General features: G+C 43.9%; 1 protein-coding gene across 1 annotated transcript in view; it reads left to right on the top strand.

Moving 5' to 3' along the window:
* The window catches only part of PGCKA1 (PDCD10 and GCKIII kinases associated 1), a 55,840-nt gene that overhangs the window by 12,167 nt on the left and 24,292 nt on the right, over positions 1-19,381 (top strand). The gene's annotated exons all lie outside the window — the stretch shown is intronic.

The following is a 19,381-nucleotide window of genomic DNA, read 5'->3' as shown; positions in this document are numbered from 1 at the left end:
CCCCTTCTCCTTGTGCCCTCCATCTTTCCCAACATCAGGGTCTTTTCCAGGGAGTCTTCTCTTCTCATGAGGTGGCCAAAGTATTGGAGCCTCAGCTTCACGATCTGTCCTTCCAGTGAGCATTCAGGGCTGTTTTCCTTAAGAATGGATAGGTTTGATCTTCTTGCAGTCCATGGGACTCTCAAGAGTCTCCTCCAGCACCATAATTCAAAAGCATCAATTCTTCGGCAATCAGCCTTCTTGATGGTCCAGCTCTCACTTCCATACATCACTACATTTCCAGTTAAGGTAAAGGTACCCCTGACCATTAGGTCCAGTCGTGACCGACTCTGGGGTTGCGGTGCTCATCTCACTCTATGGGCCGAGGGAGCTGGCATTTGTCCGCAGACAGCTTCCAAGTCATGTGGCCAGCATGACTAAGCCACTTCTGGAAAACCAGAGCAGCGTACAGAAACGCCATTTACCTTCCTGCTGCAGCGGTACCTATTTATCTACTTGCACTTTGACGTGCTTTTGAACTGCTAGGTTGGCAGGAGCTGGGACCGAGCAACGGGAGCTCACCCCGTCGCAGGGATTCAAACTGCCAACCTTCCTAGGCTCTGTGGTTTAACCCACAGCGCCACCTGTGTCCCCTACATTTCCAGTTACCACCTGCCTAATGTCAGGTGGTGGGAGAACCTCAGTGAGAGCATCCTTCATCCTTCTCTGGGTTTGGGCAGACGGTCACGTTTTTCTACAAGGCCCCTGTGCCTTTTTAGCAAGTGCGTAACAAGCTGAAATTGAACAGGCAAAGCTGTTGCATCCTGGGGAAGCCCTTTCCTACATGAGACGTAGGTCATCATGCCATCTTTTTGCCCCTTGGTCTGCTGTACTTTTTAGTTCCTAAGAAAAACCAAAGAAGCTGTGAAGTCAATGCTGTTTCCATTTGTAGAGCTCCACTCAGCAGAGTTCTTTTCTGGAAAACTGGATTTGGGCCTAATCGTCCTTCATGATTATAGCACTGATTATAGAATTCAGTGCTACAATACATCTATAAAGGAGAAGCCAAATAAGGTGCCCTGGATTTCAAAGTTTTGCTGGATAAATAAACTTCACTTCTACTGTCTGAAAGAGGTTATTGTCTCTTCAAAACTTAAAAAAAGGTCCGTGTTATCAGCATGTATTTTTGGTTTGCCTCCTCTGGGTGGGGAATGGAAAAGACAATGTTTGTCTGCCTTGTGGTTCTATTCTTTTCACGCTTGTATGTTGTATTCTCTTGCCCCACACCCCCAAATTGACCAGATGGATTTATGTTTGTTTCAGTTGTCAGAATACAGTGGTACCTCGGGTTACATACGCTTCAGGTTACAGACTCCGCTAACCCAGAAATAGTACCTTGGGTTAAGAACTTTGCTTCAGGATGAGAACAGAAATCGTGCAGCAGCAGCGCAAGGCCCCATTAGCTAAAATTGTGCTTCAGGTTAAGAACAGTTTTAGGTTAAGAATGGACCTCCGGAACGAATTAATTACTTAACCCGAAGTAACACTGTACATGGAACTCTCTCTCTCTCTCTCTCTCTCTCTCTCTCTATATATATATATATGCATTGTAAAGTTTTGTAATTATTAATAAATTTACGTCTATCCAAATAAATTAGCATATGCAAATTTTATGCAAAACTGGGTTCCCTCCCCCCCCCCCTTTTATGTTGCATTTCCTCTCTTTTTCAGTAACGCAGAATTGGGTACCACTTATTTTTTTCAGGCTTATCCACACAGGAGTTTGGTGTGGGTTTGAAACTGCAGGTGCCTTGTTAAGGTGGAACATTCTCCACCTGGGCATTCATCCCCGTCCACAGTGGGAAATTTAAAAATATGTGCCCTTTTTCTTTTTCTCTCTCTGGGTTGCAACCCTGTTTCAACACAGGAATTATCTGAGTGAATGACCATTCAACAAAATAATCATTTTTAAAAACAGAATCTATCGCCTCTTTGCGCTTGTGTCACACATTTCGGAGCAAGAAATGGCAGGCTTGGAAACCTGTAATGCATCGTGTTGTGACAAGGAAGAAACATCACAGTGAAGACTGGGTTTATTACCTCCCAATTTCCTATAAAATGAGCTTCCAACAAAGAAACATAAAACAATATAATCCTGAGACTAAAGTTACTGTCACTTTGCTTCAAAAATGAAACCTCTTCCCAACCTTTGGCCTAGCACAGCATACCATAGATCATTTGTTTGCATGTCCTGGAAAATGTCATTAAGGCACATAATTATCATATGCACCCTAAAGTGAAATACTGCAGTATCTATATAAGTAAGTGAAGCTATTACAGGCAGTGATGGAAGTGCAGAGGAGCTTCCATACCTTGGAAGTCGAATGGAATCCGTTCCGGAAGTCCATTCGACTTCCAAAACGTTCGGAAACCAAAGCATGGCTTCTGATTGGCCGCAGGAAGCTCCTGCAGCCAATCAGAAGCTGCGGAAGCCGCATCAGACTTCCAAAAATAGTTCACAAGCTGGAACAGTCACTTCCAGGTTTGCGGGGTTCGGAAACCAAAACGTTTGAGAACCAAACTGTTCGCAAACCAAGGTATGACTGTATAGCTGAATGTCTTGAAAGGGTAGCGAATTCTTTGTTGCTTACTAACTGTGGTTGCCTTCTTAACAGCAGGTAGTGGGGAGAAGTATTTGAGTTATTTTTCTGCCTCAGAAGCCAGAATAACCCTGTTGACCTTGGGTAATATGTGCCTTGACTTGGCACCATTTTGTCCTTTGCCTCAGGCAGCAAAATGTCTTGAGCCAACCCTCCTCATTGTTTTGAGGCAACCTGCTGTTAAAGACTCAGCTGGGAGAAAAACAAGAGGAGTGGAATAAAGAATAAGGGAGAGTATTTCCCTGTGTATACAAGCCACTCCTGTTCATTGGCACCGTGAAGTTAAAAAACAAGACCTCATTGGAAAAGTTTACATACTACTTCTGAGCATGTGGCATCACAAGCTGCCCTCGCTAGGCTGGAGCCTCATTTTTTGTTGGTAACTTTAGGTGAACAGAGAACCTATTCTTCTTGAGAGGGAAAAATGGATTAAATGGCTAGTTGGCCGGACTCCAGACAATGCTAAATCTCTTAAAGGAACAAATGTTTTCTTCAGCTTTTAAGCATTGTTCCACTGCAGGACTGCAAAAGACTGTAAATAACATTAAGATAAAGAAATCAAACACCTTTCCATTCAATAGCAGGATGGAAATAGAAACTGTGCTTCACATTATAGTCTTTCCCCTGTATATATGGATTGCAACCGACCCCTTGGGTCAATTAATTGGCTTTGCAATTCACTAAGACACAATTGCTTGGATTTGAACATTTTACTCCAAATGGTTGTGGCTTTATAAGAATGCAAGTCCTCCTGTCACATCTCTCAGAAATGTGTCAAGGAAATTCTTTTTGAGAGAGAAATCAATTGGGGGAAAGTATCTTAGGTCTGAGATACAGATTAAATTATATGTTCTACACAGTTGTTGAACCCTGTCTTTTTTATATAAAAAAGAGACAAAATTGAACGTGATGTTGGACTGGGAATAGACCGATTCGAAACAATTTTCATGAAAAGTATTGAGAGACCATAATCTCATACCTTCCAACATTTATCCAATGAAAATTACCTCACAGGATTGTTGTAAATAAAAAATGTACATGGAAAGGGATTGTGTGCAACACCTTCCACAGATAAATGGAATGAAATAAAGTTTTTACCTGTAAGCTGACTTGAGTCCCTGTCATGGAAAATGGCAGGAAATAATAATAATAATAATAATAATAATAATAATAATAATAATAATAATAATAATAATAATGGAAACTGTGAGAATGATCAGGAATATACCAGAAAGTAAATCCTATTGAACTCAGTGGGACTTAGTTCTGAGGGGGGAAATGCTTAGGATTGCAATGTAAGACTGCACAGTCTTTACCCAGTTACCTGGGAGTAAGCTCCATTGAATACAGTGGGACTTACTTCTCAGTAGACAGTGTAAGCCTCCATTTACAATAAAGGAATAACACTCCACATGTTTCCTTAAAAATGGCTGGCAGCTGAAGCATTGCAGTGACATTTTCCTTCAAAATTATAGGAAGGGCTTCGTACGCCTTCATTTGGTGCAAGAATTTTATTTTCAGTATAAACAGAACTCAGTTTCTTGCACCTACACACACACACACCACTTTTAATTGTTCTCCAAGATTTGGAGGGGTGGAAAAAGGGTAGCTGGGAAGTTCCAGGATCAGATCAGAAACTGGGGTGGCTTCTGTAATTCCGGGACTGTCCCTGGAAAATAGGGACATATGGAGGGTATGCAATCTTTCTTTGCATGCTGAACAGTTGCTGGTGTGTAGCCGGACTGGATGCATAGAGATTGTGCCAAATGGAGAAGGAAATGGAAAGTTTTGTGTGTATCCCAAAGCACCAGTCTGTAACGTCCCCTAGGCCAGAGTGATCCTTTGTGAGCTCTTCTTGGCCTTTGTGTTAGATGGTAAGGTAAAAAGGTAAAGGACCCTGGACGGTTAAGTCCAGTCAAAGGTGACTATGGGGTTGCGGCGCTCCTCTGGCTTTCAGTCCAAGGGAGTTAGCGTTTGTCCACAGACAGCTTTCCAGGTCATATAGCCAGCAGGACTAAACCGCTTATGGCACAATGGGGCACCATGACGGAAACCAGAGCACATAGAAATGTTGTTTACCTTCCCGCCGCAGCAGTACCTATTTATCTACTCGTACAGGTGTGCTTTTGAACTGCTAGGTTGGCAGGAGCTGGGACAGAGCAATGGGAGCTCACTTCGTTGCAGGGATTCGAACCACCAACCTTCCTATTGGCAAGCCCAAGAGGCTCAGTTTAGATCACAGCACCACCCGCATCCCTAGATGGTAGGCTCAATGGATCATGGACTCATCTTGGATATTCACATTGCAAAGTGAATGTAAAAAGAATTTAATTGCAGAGTGTGAGCAAGAACCAGGCTTTGTTAACAATGCAACACTTGGACATGTCTTCAGTGCTTGTCTTTATCTTACCTGATAGCCAATAGCTCTGTCACTATTTTCCTGCTCTGCAGAGGAATGGCCTAAAGCAGCAATTTGCCTAAGGCCCTCCAACAGGAAAATAGCTAAGTCATGGATCTGAACCCAAGTTGAGGGTGAATGTTGTGTCCTCGGGGCCATTATTGGTTCCATGCCTTGTGCCCTTTAGTGGAAAGATACAGCTGAAGTTATCCTGCTGTTGTTGCCATTGTTTTAAACTATCCTGCCCATTTTTTCCTTAGCATAAGAAGCGATAAGTTTAGTGCAGGTGGAACAAAGTGTTTGCAGTGCGTTCCAATGAACCCCAGAAATATTTTCATTTCTGTTTACCTTCCAGCTTTGAGAGTTGATAGTAAATGACAGTACTCTCTAAGGTTTTGCAATCTGTCACACTGAAAATGCAATCTCAGCTGTTATCTCTGTCTCCTTAGGAAACAACAACAAAAAGTACTGTTTTCTTCTCTAACACTCACTGCCTCCATCTATATATCCTATTTAGTTTTTAGGGAGTTGGGATTATTTTTCCCCTTTCAAAATCCTGTTTAAGTCTCTTAAAGCATGTCTCATGATGTTTGGGTCTGCAAATCATTAGTTCTGCAAACTTCATGGCAAATCCCTTCCCCCCAATTTTGTTCCAGTCAGATGTGGAGAAGATGCTGAAAAATTGAAAATACTCATTTCATGTTCCTAACACAAGTTAAAACAGAATTATTCCAAACCTTCAATTTGTGATAGGTGCAGATAATCTCCTAGCAGTTCAGAGCTAAACCAAGGACAGTGGTACCTCTGGTTACGAACTTAATTCGTTCCGGAGGTGCATTCTTAACCTGAAACCGTTCTTAACCTTAGGTACCACTTTGGCTAATGGGGCCTCCTGGCCGTGTGATTTCTGTTCTCATCCTGAGGTAAAGTTCTTAACCCGAGGTACTACTTCCGAGTTAGTGGAGTCTGTAACCCGAAGTGTTTGTAACCCGAGGTACCACTGTAAAGAGCTAGTATGGTTGCATTCTGTTCTATAAAGACCCTAGACGCATGAATCTTTGCTCTCAAAGTACAATGACGTTCATCACAGAGATTTCTTTGACTAAAGCAGTTTTATTTAGTCTCTCTTTCTGTTAAGTTAAGCTTTCATGGCATACCGCTTTGCTATAAGAGCAAAAGAGGGAATAAATAAAATTAAATGTCAATTTAACAAATTATCTCACTGAATTGAGTTGTTATGTATTCAGTGGTCTGTGTTTGCCTGAGCTTGAGTCTGGAGCCTCTGGACTAAGGAATCTGAGCCCCTGTGTTCAGATTTATGATATCCAATCACAGAACATTTCAGGATTTGGGCCTCTGCCATTGGCCCTTAAACTCTGACTTATGATTCGCAGCTTGGAAGTTTGGACAGCCAATCACGTTGGGAGTGGGAGTGGCCCAGGCCTTCAGAAATCTATATAAGCAGTTGCTTTGCCCCTGTTTTCCAGTTCTGTTTGTTCAATAAAGATTCTTGCTGTTATCACTGTGACTTGCCTTGTGGGAACACTTCATAAATAATCAACAAAACCAGGCCTTATTTACTCCGCTGCTGAGGGTATAAAAAAGGCCCAGTTCACTATCCTGCTGAGCAAGGAACTCTGTTGAACACTGGCCCATTTTTATTCTAACAACCTGATGAGATAGGATAGACTGAGATGGATTTGATGATGTACAGCTGAATGTGTGGAACCAGCTCCACTGAAAAGCATTACTTCGGAGATGATGTGAGATGCAGGCTCTGTTCCGTGACCTTTCACCATTCGCACATGCAATCCATCGCATTAAGTCGCAGTGATCAAATAATGTATACGCACATGCGAATAAGACCTTGGTCTTATGAAGAGGTCTTTTGGTTGACTGACCCATTGAGGATCATGAGTAGTTTTGTAATATCGGAAGAATCAGGAAACATACAATATCTGTTAACTAAATGCACCCTCTGATAGGCCTGAGGCACAGTGTGTGTTAATCAGTGTTTTACTCAAGAGCCACAGCCAAAGCAGTAATAATTATGCAGTGAAATGTGTGATTACTGTCACAAATGCTTTCATTCCTAATTATTGCTATTATATTCATGAGTCGGAAACTGAGGCAACTTTTAGGGAAGCAGCACACACACGGTTACATGGGAATCTATGCAGAGAATTAAGCTACACACTGCCACCTCTCCCACAATGCACTATGTGTGCTATACTTTTCCAACTACAGTGGAACCTTAGTTCCCAAACAGCTTAGATGCCGAACAAATCGGCTCCCGAACGCCGCAAACCTGGAAGCAATTGTTCCGGTTTGTGAACGTTTTTCGTAAGCCGAACGTTCGGCACAGCTTCCGTGGCTTCTGATTGGCTGCAGGAGTTTCCTGCAGCCAATCAGAAGCTGCGCCTTGGTTCTCGAACCGTTTTGGGAGTCAAACGGACTCCCGGAACAGATAAAGTTCGGGAACCAATGTTCATCTGTAGTGGTAAATGAAGCTTGCGTTCTGCAGGCATAGATATGTTTCTTGCTGTCTTTAGAAGGTTCTGTTCTCCCAAAGCCAAGTCTGAAGAGGCAGCTGTATTCCCAAAGTCCAACATTCTCTTCCACTTGCAACAGATTGACTTGCTCTATATTCAAAAGACCACTTGCTGTTAGCATCAGTCTGTCTCAGAACGTGTCTTCAGAGGTAAAGTCAAACCATTGTGGGGTTGCAGCGCCTGCTGTGGCTGTAGAGACTGATAACAGGAGAGACATGTTTTGTTGCAGCTGGGGCAGATGAACGTGTTTCTTCTCTCTGTGAGAGCCAGTGTGGTGTAGTGGTTAAGAGCAGTAGTCTCATAATCTGGTGAACCGGGTTCGCATCTCCGCTCCTTCACATGCAGCTGCTGGGTGACCTTGGGCCAGTCACACTTCTTTGAAGTCTCTCAGCCCCACTCACCTCACAGAGTGTTTGTTGTGGGGGAGGAAGGGAAAGGAGAATGTTAGCCGCTTTGAGACTCCTTAAAGGGAGTGAAAGGCGGGATATCAAATCCAAACTCCACCTCCTCCTCCTCCTCCTCCTCCTCCTACTCCGCCTCTTCTTCTTCTTCTTCTTCTTCTGTGCTCCTTCCAGTTCTTCCTTCCTTCCATTCCTCCTCTGATCATTGCTGCAGATGCACAACCTGACTGTCTGTCTCTAGGTGATCAACTGCAATGGCTACACGGTCGATGTTGCCAGCCTTCGTGTAACTTTTGCAGACATCTTTGTAACACAGAGTTGGTCTGCCAGGGGGACTAGTGCCCATAGAGCATGTCCTTGGGGAACCTGCCATCTCCCATTCTGCAGACAGGACCAAGATAGCATAGATATCTCTGACACAGGAGTGCGAAGCTGCTGCAAATGCAGTGGTTGTTTAAACGTTTAGTCGTGTCCGACTCTTCGTGACCCCATGGACCAGAGCACGCCAGGCACTTCTGTCTTCCACCGCCTCCCGCAGTTTGGTCAAACTCATGCTGGTAGCTTCGAGAACACTGTCCAACCATCTCGTCCTCTGTCGTCCCCTTCTCCTTGTGCCCTCCATCTTTCCCAACATCAGGGTCTTTTCCAGGGAGTCTTCTCTTCTCATGAGGTGGCCAAAGTATTGGAGCCTCAGCTTCAGGATCTGTCCTTCCAGTGAGCACTCAGGGCTGATTTCCTTGAGAATGGATAGGTTTGATCTTCTTGCGGTCCATGGGACTCTCAAGAGTCTCCTCCAGCACCATAATTCAAAAGCATCAATTCTTCGGCGATCAGCCTTCTTGATGGTCCAGCTCTCACTTCCATACATCACTACTGGGAAAACCATAGCTTTAACTATACGGACCTTTGTTGGCAAGGTGATATCTCTACTTTTAAGATGCTGTCTAGGTTTGTCGTTGCTTTTCTCCCATGAAAAAGGCGTCTTTTAATTTCGGGGCTGTTGTCACCATCTGCAGTGATCATGGAGCCCAAGAAAGTAAAATCTCTCACTGCCTCCATTTCTTCCCCTTCTATTTGCCAGGAGGTGATGTTGAGCTTCAGACCATATTAATGCAAATGCATTACAGAGTCTCAAATCTTTGTTTGAGACTCTTCCCTTCAATGTATGTTCACCACACTACCTGTCCTTGTTAAAAGGCGGGTTGTGGCATTAACAAATCCTTATAGTAATATCCTTTTGGTTACTGTAATGTCCTCTGAAGACGTAAACAGTAGCTTTCTAAAACTGAAATCGATTGTCCCAACAATGTGTGATAATTACAGAGCACGAGAAAAGTTTCTAGTGTAGGTGGCTGCCACATGTCACAGCGCTGACATTTCCTCCTGGTGTAGTTTCACAAACCTATTTATCACTTGCAACATCAAATGATGGCTTGCACTTCTGAATGGGATACATCAGGTGCAGCTCACAAGATGGTGTGTCTGTGTTGCTTCACATCAACTGAAATCCAAAACTTTTGAGCAGGAACATTCCACACATACATTATTTTGGAAAACTGAGTTTACAGCTTTCAATCTACACTCTATGTAGAGCAACCGAGTGGTGTACCTAGATGAGTGGACCTATATGGCTTGATTCAACTTCTTCTTTCTTCTTTGGCGATCACTCATAACCGAGTAAGATTGTCTTCCATAAACACGGTTTTAACAGTGAGTCTGTAAGTGACTGTGGAGACCAATTCTGGATCCACACGTCCTTCTACAGTGGGGACATAGGTTTCCGGGCAGGAGGTGAGGGTTTACCAAGTGTGTCTTCCTCTTAGCACGTTTCTCCCTTTCCTCCTGAGTTTGAGCATCTTCAAAGCCCATGACACCTTTGGTAAAGGCTGTTCTCCAATTGGAGCGCTCGCAGGCCAGTGTTTCCCAGTTGTCGGTACTACATTTTTAAAGATTTGCCTTGAGAGAGAGTCTTTCAACTACAGTGGTACCTCGGGTTAAGTACTTAATTCGTTCCGGAAACTGTTCTTAACCTGAAGCACCACTTTAGCTAATGGGGCCTCCTGCTGCTGCCGTGCCGCTGGAGCATGATTTCTCTTCTCATCCTGAAGCAAAGTTCTTAACCTGAAGCACTATTTCTGGGTTCGCAGCGTCTGTAACCTGAAGCGTATGTAACCTGAAGCGTATGTAACCCAAGGTACCACTGTACCTTGTTCCAAGCAATAGAGCTTCCATCACACACACCCTTTAACTCCTCCAGATGTGCTCTGGTGGGGTCAGGAGAAGCCCCAAAGCAGCCTGCAGGGGCAAGAGAGGGGAATTTGTTCCAACTGAGCAAGCAGAAATGCTTCTCCTGAAAGCACAATCTCCTCAGAGCTACTTTGAATTGCACCCTTAATCTCCAGAATATTCACGGAAGGTGGAGACAGGAAGTTCTTCCAGCAGAGGAACTTCAAAGAGACGATACGAAACCAAATACCAAATACCTCGCCCCTGCTGAAGTATTAATTATGATTGATATGACTTTATTTAATTGTGAGCTCTTAATAATACAGGAGCAGCGACAAAACGAGAATCCGATCCAAGCACAAGTTGCCCACGCCCCAAATAACTCTCCACTTTAGGATAATGACAAGGTACAAAGAGCGACTTGAGACAAACAGGTGAGAATCACATGGAAGGAGGTTAAAGGAACGATAATTTATTCTCTGCTGTTTACACAATGAGGACACCACCTTCGTCAGTTGAGCCTGCAGCTGTTTCCTTCAGATTGCATCTCCAGGAGAGTGGAGAGAGAGAGAGAGAGAGAGAGAGAGAGAGATTTCACCCTTGGAATGCAGCCGGACTTGCTAAGCAATTGAGGGAAAACACTTGCCTGTCATGAACAGCAGCTCTGACTCCAGTAACCACGAAACTTCAGACTAAGGTACACAGCTTTTCCCAAGCCCCTATTAGCTAGCATACCATGCCCTCCAACATTTCTCCAGTGAAAAGAGGGAGAGCCTATTTCATAATCCTAATCCTAATAATTTCATTATTTGTACTCCATCCGTCTGAATGGGTTGCCTCAGCCACTCTGGGTGGCTTCCAACATATATAAAAACATAATAAAACATAAAACTTTTTTTTAAAAAAACAACACCCTTCCCTATACAGTGGTACCTCGGGTTACATACGCTTCAGGTTACAGACTCTGCTAACCCAGAAATAGTACCTCAGGTTAAGAACTTTGCTTCAGGATGAGAACAGAAATTGTGCTCCAGCAGCGCGGCGGCAGCAGGAGGCCCCATTAGCTAAAGTGGTGCTTCAGGTTAAGAACAGTTTCAGGTTAAGAACGGACTTCCGGAACGAATTAAGTACTTAACCTGAGGTACCACTGTACAGGGCTGCCTTCAGATGTCTTCTAAAGGTTGCATACTTACTTATCTCCTTGGCTCAGGGGTTGCATAACTCCATGTCCTGCAATATTCCTCCAGTGAAAATAGGGATGTCATAAGGAAAAGAGGGACATTCCGGGATCAAATCAGAAACCAAGGCAGCTTCTGTAAATCCGGGACTGTCCCTGGAAAATAGGGACGCTTGGAGGGTCTGGCATACTTTTCAGAGTTAAAACTTTGAAGCACACTTGTTTTGAAAGACTTGTTTTGGGGAGTATAAACACACTCAGAAAAGCTGCCCCCATGTTTCTGCAGAAATCCCTGTTCTGGGTGTGCCTGCTGAGGCCTAAAACTTTAGGGAAAAGATGGGCAGTCATTCTGCTTTGACGTTGGGTCATCTCTACACTGGAAGCGATCGAATGATTCACTGTCACGTTCAGAGATGCAGCAGGGATTCAGAGCCAGATTGGAAGGAGAGGAAGGGATGTAGATCAGCCGCAGAGTTCAGTGTATGCCATCTCCACCAGTATATGGTCCAATAAGCAGTATAAGGCTGTTTCCTATTTTCCAAGGAAGCAAGGCCAGAGAATTCATTTGTGTAAAGGTGTAGCAGACAAGTGTCTCTGTAGGTCAGTAACTTGGGCTAAGAGAAGCCCTGACATTATTTACCATATTTTTTGTTCTATAAGACTCACTTTTTCCCTCCTAAAAAATAAGGGGAAGTGTGTGTGCGTCTTATGGAGCGAATGCAGGCTGCGCAGCTATCCCAGAAGCCAGAACAGCAAGAGGGATTGCTGCTTTCACTGCGCAGCGATCCCTCTTGCTGTTCTGGCTTCTGAGATTCAGAATATTTTTTTTTTCTTGTTTTCCTCCTCCAAAAACTAGGTGCATCTTGTGGTCTGGTGTGTCTTATAGAGTGAAAAATACAGTATTTATTTCCCTGACAGAGCCGGCTCAGCCATTAGGGAGACTGAGGAGGCTGTTCAGGCCCCATCGCCAATGCAGAAGTGGTGCCAATATTGGCCAAAATCACGTGAGATTTTGCAAAGTGGGCAAGACCTTGTGAGATGTTATAATAATAATAATAATAATAATAATAATAATAATAATAATAATAATAATAATAATATATTTATTTATACCCCGCCCATCTGGTTGGTCTCCCCAGCAACTCTGGGCAGCTCCTCACAGAATATTAAAAATACAATAAAACATCAAACATTAAAAACTTCCCTAAACAGGGCTGCCTTCAGATGTCTTCTAAAAGTCAGGTCGTTGGTTATTTCCTTGACATCTGATGGGAGAACGCTTCACAGGGCAGGCACCACTACCGAGAAGGCCCTCTGCCTGGTTCTCTGTAGCCTCACTTGTCACACTGAGGGAATCGCCAGAAGGCCCTCGGAGCTGGACCTCAGTGAACGATGGGGGTGGAGACGCTCCTTCAGGTATACTGCGCTGAGGCCGTTTAGGGCTTTAAAGGTCAGCACCAGCACTTTGAATTGTGCTCGGAAACGTACAGGGAGCCAATGTAGGTCTTTCACGACTGGTGTTATATGGTCTCAAGCAAGATCTCGGCTAAAATTAGCGTGCTTCTCCACCAATGGTGGAGGTGGCATGGCAGGCAGGGAAGTGGGGACAAGCAGCAGCAGGTGAGCCAGAACAGGACAAGGGACACTTACCATTTCACCTGGTGGCAAAACAGGATGCTCTGACCCTGATTCCTGATTTGACCCTGCCCCGACTTAGCATGTATAATTGAGAGTTACTATCAATGGAAAGCTGGACCATAAAGAAGGCTGAAGAATTGATGCTTTTGAATTATGGTGCTGGAGGAGACTCTTGAGAGTCCCATGGACTGCAAGAAGATCAAACCTCTCCATTCTGAAGGAAATCAGCCCTGAGTGCTCACTGGAAGGACAGATCGTGAAGCTGAGGCTCCAGTACTTTGGCCACCTCATGAGAAGAGAAGACTCCCTGGAGAAGACACTGATGTTGGGAAAGATGGAGGGCACAAGGAGAAGGGGGCGACAGAGGACGAGATGGTTGGATAGTGTTTTCGAGGTTACCAGCATGAGTTTGACCAAACTGCGGGAGGCAGTGGAGGACAGAGGTGCCTGACGTGCTCTGGTCCATGGGGTCACGAAGAGTCGGACACGACTAAACAACTAAACAACAACATCAATGGAAAGAACCCTTTTGGTAGTTCTTTCCATCAGAACCTTGGGGTGGGGTGCCCTGTAAGAGGGCATTTGCTGTGCAGACTCTTAAGTTGTGGGACTCCCCATGGAATGGCACCTGGAAATTTCACAATATGATTTTCAGTGAACGTTGATGACACACCTCTTCCTTTCCTTTCCTTTCCTTTCCTTTCCTTTCCTTTCCTTTCCTTTCCTTTCCTTTCTTTCCCTTTCCCTTTTCCCTTTCCTTTTCCTTATCCTTTCCTTTCTTTTTCTCTATATATATTTTTATTAAATTTTCTAAATTACATTTCAAAATATTCACTTAAACAACCTTTAAATCAATGACTTCCCTTCTTTTCTTTCCATGGTTCGTTTTGCATACCATACATCCCTGCATATTTTACATGAACTAAACCATTCATTAATCCATTGTTGTTACATCCATCAAAACTTATTTACACTGCTGAATTTATCTTAATGCTACCAGAGTTTTTAAATGAACGCAATATTCACCCATATGTTCAGTAAACATTTTCCAGTCTTCTTTAAGCATTCATTCTGTTCGCTTATTCTATAAGTTAGGTCTGCAAGCTGCGCGTATTCCATCAGTTTAAGTTGCCACTCTTCTTTGGTTGGCACCTCACTGGTTTTCCATTTTTGAGCTAACAAAACATGGGCCACAGTAGTAGCGTACATAAATGGTCTTTTTTGACACCTGGTAATTTCCCTCTGGCACGGGACACAGGTGGCGCTGTGGGTAAAAACCTCAGCGCCTAGGGCTTGCCGATCGAAAGGTCGGCGGTTCGAATCCCTGCGGCGGGGTGCGCTCCCGTCGTTCGGTCCCAGCGCCTGCCAACCTAGCAGTTCGAAAGCACCCCCGGGTGCAAGTAGATAAATAGGGACCGCTTACAAGCGGGAAGGTAAACGGCGTTTCCGTGTGCGGCTCTGGCTCGCCAGAGCAGCGATGTCACGCTGGCCACGTGACCCGGAAGTGTCTCCGGACAGCGCTGGCCCCCGGCCTCTTGAGTGAGATGGGCGCACAACCCTAGAGTCTGGCAAGACTGGCCCGTACGGGCAGGGGTACCCTTAATTTCCCTCTGAATTATCCCCAGCGAAAAGGACTCTGGTTTCTTTGGAAAGGTACTTTTAAACATTTTTTTCCAATTCATTATATATCATTTCCCGATACTCTTTTACCCTTTTACAAGTCCACCACATATGATAAAATGTACCCTCAATCTTGTTGCATCTCCAGCACAACACACCTCTTTCCCCTGAATTTTGATGTCTGCAGTGTATAGTTTTAAGATCCACTCTGTTTTTGTGATTGTAAGTTAGAATCATAGAATTGTAGATCAAACTAGTCCAACCCTTTGGAATGCAGGAAATGTTGTGTTTTGATTGTTGTAAGCTGCCCTATGACTTTAGTGTGAAGGCTGGGTAATAAATTAAAACAGCAGCCACAACAACAACTTGTAGATCCATAGCCCAGCACTTAATGCAAAGCAACTGTGCATAATTTTTTTAATAAAAATGTGAAAATGTTTATTTTAAGCTCTACTTGATAAGCCAGCGTGGGAAAAACCACATTGCCTTGGTGCCCTTTTAAGCCCTCTAAGCTAGAAGTTTTCCGGATTTTTTGACAACACTAATGAGGAGAACTTTGAACAAACACTCTTAAACGAAGCAATATAGAGAAGCTTATTTAATGGCAATATTTTGTGCGGTGGGCTTTTAAAAAAAAAACAACCCCTGAAGTTTACATACAGCCATGCTTGATTCAGAGTGAAAGCAAACATTTAAACTTCAATGGCTTTGGTCTAGGATACCTTAGGGATTAAGGGATGTGGGTGGCGCTGTGGGTTAAACCACAGAGCCTAGGACTTGCCGATCAGAAGGTTGGTGGTTCAACTCCCCGCGACGGGGTGAGCTCCCGTTGCTCAGTCCCTGCTCCTCCCAACCTAGCAGTTCGAAAGCACGTCAAAGTGCAGGTAGTTAATAGGTACCACTCCGGCGGGAAGGTAAACAGCCTTTCCGTGCGCTGCTCTGGTTCACCAGAAGCGGCTTAGTCATGCTGGCCACCTGTCCGGGAGCTGTACGCTGGCTCCCTTGGCCAATAAAGCAAGATGAGCACCGCAACCCCAGAGTTGGCCACGACTGGACTTAACTGTCAGGGGTTAATGGTCAGGGGGCCCTTTACCTTTACCTTCACCTTAGGGATTCCCCCACGGCCCCAATACTATCCTGTTTCCTAAGATCAGAAGGAGAAATCTGCCTCCATGTTCTTCCTAGAGTGAAAATGACTGGGTGCGCAAGAGTCTGAGACTTTTCTCTGTGACTTTACCCATGTTATAGGACATCTTGTCACATGAAATGTGGTTGGCCCCCCCAGCTCACACTGTTTTACACGTCACTGAAGACCTTTCCATTCCAGCAGGCTTTTACTTTATGAGGCAGATAGGATTTTATGAGCTTTATTTTAACTGTTGACCTTTATCTTTTCTGTGCAATTGTTTCATATATTTTTAAAAAGGAATGTTAATGTTTGATGTTGCAAGCTGCCCCGAGTGGTCCTTTTACACCAGCAGGGCAGGAAAGAAATGGTTCAAAATCTGTTGCTTTAGCCACAGTGCAGAAAAAACGACCTACGTGCATATATTAATTTATTCATCCACAAAGGGGGGGGGAAGGTTATTTTAAATGTATGTTGACTAATACTGAAATGGAAACATTTTTTTTGAAAGCACCTCAAATAGTAAAACAAAGAGCAACATTTGTCCACACTATGGTGGTGGTTTGTTTGTTTGTTTGTTTGTTTGTTTGTTTGTTTAACAAAATCAGTTATTATTATTATTATTATTATTATTATTATTATTATTTAAAGTTTCTGCAAAGAATGATGAAAAAGCATGGAATTCCCATGCAGAAACAAGGAACTTGTTTTTTATTATAATAAAAAGCCAGTGTGATATCTTTGCAAAGGAATGCTAAAGCTCCAAGTCTCCACTCAGTCACCCCGGCAATGATATTTTTTAAGAGAACAGAAATTTGACTTTTTGTCCTTCCCTATATGTTGCTCTATTCAAACCCATGGTGCTTCCTCCTTTTATAACTGGGCCAATTCATTTTTTCACACACAGGAAAAAACTTCACTATAGGGGGGACGATTATATATTTAGAGGGCTGCTGCGAGAATTACTAAATCAATTGACGTAAAGCACTTCAGGATTTGAAGATTGCTACATAAAATCTGAGCATTTTATGATCAGTGTTAAAGCATACCTAGCAAGTATTCAAGACCATGAGACAACACAGTGTATTAACAGTCATTTGTCTTTTTTAGTTAGAGTCTGTTATGGGAGTGGGAGATAGCGGCTTCTTCAGCAGAGCAATTCAAAACTATTATATTTTTTCTGCATTGCACTTCCAAAAGAAATAACTATCCCCACAGCTGCGAGATGTATTGTGGATTGTTTAATAAAATCTCCATGGAACACATGTGCAAGCTCCGATCTTGCAACATCTTAGTGCCCAAAATAAATTTCCTTACCATGGCAAGCAAACTTTCAACACTTATGTATGCTGGTGTTTTGTTTTGTTTTTCCTTTTGAAATGCAGCTGCAATAGAAACTACCAAACGAGACATTATGCCTTTCTACTAGTCAGCATAGTGCACCCTCATTGCAAAATTCTGACCTTACATTCTGAAAGGTGAACTGTTCCCATGCTGAACCAAAATAGAGTACCGTATTTTTCGCTCTATAAGACACACCAGACCACAAGACGCGCTTAGTTTTTGGAGGAGGAGAACAAGAAAAAATATATTCTGAATCTCAGAAGCCAGAACAGCAAGAGGGATCGCTACGCAGTGAAAGCAGCAATCCCTCTTGCTGTTCTGGCTTCTGGGATAGCTGCGCAGCCTGCATTCGCTCCATAAGACATTTCCGCGCACACATTTCCCCTTACTTTTTAGGAGGGAAAAGGTGAGTCTCATAGAGCAAAAAATACGGTACATCTTAGGGTCCTTCATTAATACAGTTTCCTCACCCACAGAAGCAAACCAATTTGATTATGCTTTCTTGTAATTTCTGGGGAATTACATAAATATCAGCAGAACCTCATTTACAACTCGCCCTGCTTTTGTCAGAAACTAATATGACCTTATCTCAAAAAGGAGACACATAAAAGGTAGACAGATGGTACTATAATGGTAAAGACTTTGAGCCCCACTTTGGGTGAAAGATTCCTGCGTTTTAGGGGGTTGGACTAGATGACTCATGTGGTCCCTTCCAACTCTACAATTCTGTGATCCTGTACATGGAGGAGCTAATCCAGAGCATGTAGCAATTATTGCATTCTATTGTCTTATACAGTCAAACCTTGGTTGTTGAACGTAATCCATTCCAGAAGCCCGTTCGGCTTCCGAAATGTTCAGCAACCGAGGCATGGCTTCTGATTGGCTGCAGGAACTTCCTGCACTCAAGCGGAAGTCGCGTTGGACGTTCGGCTTCCAAAAAATGTTTAAAAACCGGAACACCTACTTCCGGGTTTTTGGTGTTCGGGAGCCGAAACATTCCAAAATGGAGGCGTTTGGGAACTGAGGTTTGACTGTACCTGGTTCATGACAAAGTAGACTTTTGAACCAAAGACACTAATATGTAGCTTAGCCACAGCTGGTGGCACTTGTCACCTCAAGTGATATCTCATTGTTTCAGTGCTTAGGAAATTCAGGAATGGCAATCGTAGATGGGAGATCCATCACTTTCTAGATCCAAACTGGAATCTATTGAACTGATTCAACAGGGAGTATTCTACACTGCTATCAACCACAAGTCACTCAGTTGGAGGTGCTCTACACATGTTATCAGGAGTGGAGTGGTCCTCCCTCCTGTACTTTGCTCATGTAAACCTGCATGCATGCAACCTGTCCACATCTTTAGAGAATGCCTTTGCCGAAGTCATATGCCTTTTCACAACTTATGCAGAACACACATACGGAGCAGGAATAAGAACAGATATATCTGAACAATTCAAAGCGTTGGTGCTGACCTTTAAAGCCCTAAATGGCCTCAGCCCAGTATACCTGAAGGAGCGTCTCCACCCCCATCATTCTACCCAGACACTGAGGTCCAGCACTGAGGGCCTTCTGGTGGTTCCCTCCCTGTGAGAAGCGAGGTTACAGGGAACCAGGCAGAGGGCCTTCTCGGTAGTGGCGCCCACCCTGTGGAACACCCTCCCACCAGATGTCAAGGAAATAAACAAATAGCCGACTTTTAGAAGACATCTGAAGGCAGCCCTGTTTAGGGAAGTTTTTAATGTTTGACGTTTTATTCTGTTTTCAGTCCTCTGTTGGGAGCCACCCAGAGTGGCTGGAGAAACCCAGCCAGGTGGGTGGGGTATAAATAATAAAGTAGTAGTAGGAGGAGGAGGAGTAGTAGTATAATTCCATTCCTATGAATATGTGTGAAGTTGCCTCTGGCTGCATTGCCGGAAAGGGAAATTTCATCTGCTGTAATGAGGCATTTCCTGCCAACCTAGCAGTTTGAAAGCACATCAAAGTGCAAGTAGATAAATAGGTACCGCTCCGGCGGGAAGGTAAACGGCGTTTCCGTGCACTGCTCTGGTTCACCAGAAGCGGCTTAGTCATGCTGGCCACATGACCCAGAAGCTGTACGCCGGCTCCCTCGGCCAATAAAGCAAGATGAGCGCCGCAACCCCAGAGTCGGCCACGACTGGACCTAATGGTCAGGGGTCCCTTTACCTTTACCTAATGAGGCATTAGTCTCCTGTTATTTCCAACATTGAAACATAAATTATTAACACTGCAATGTGATTTA

Source organism: Podarcis muralis, chromosome 9 (genome assembly GCF_964188315.1).
Source record: "Podarcis muralis chromosome 9, rPodMur119.hap1.1, whole genome shotgun sequence".
NCBI lineage: Eukaryota > Metazoa > Chordata > Lepidosauria > Squamata > Lacertidae > Podarcis > Podarcis muralis.
The sequence above is the reverse complement of the archived record's forward strand: the minus strand, read 5'-3'. Positions and strand labels throughout refer to the sequence as shown.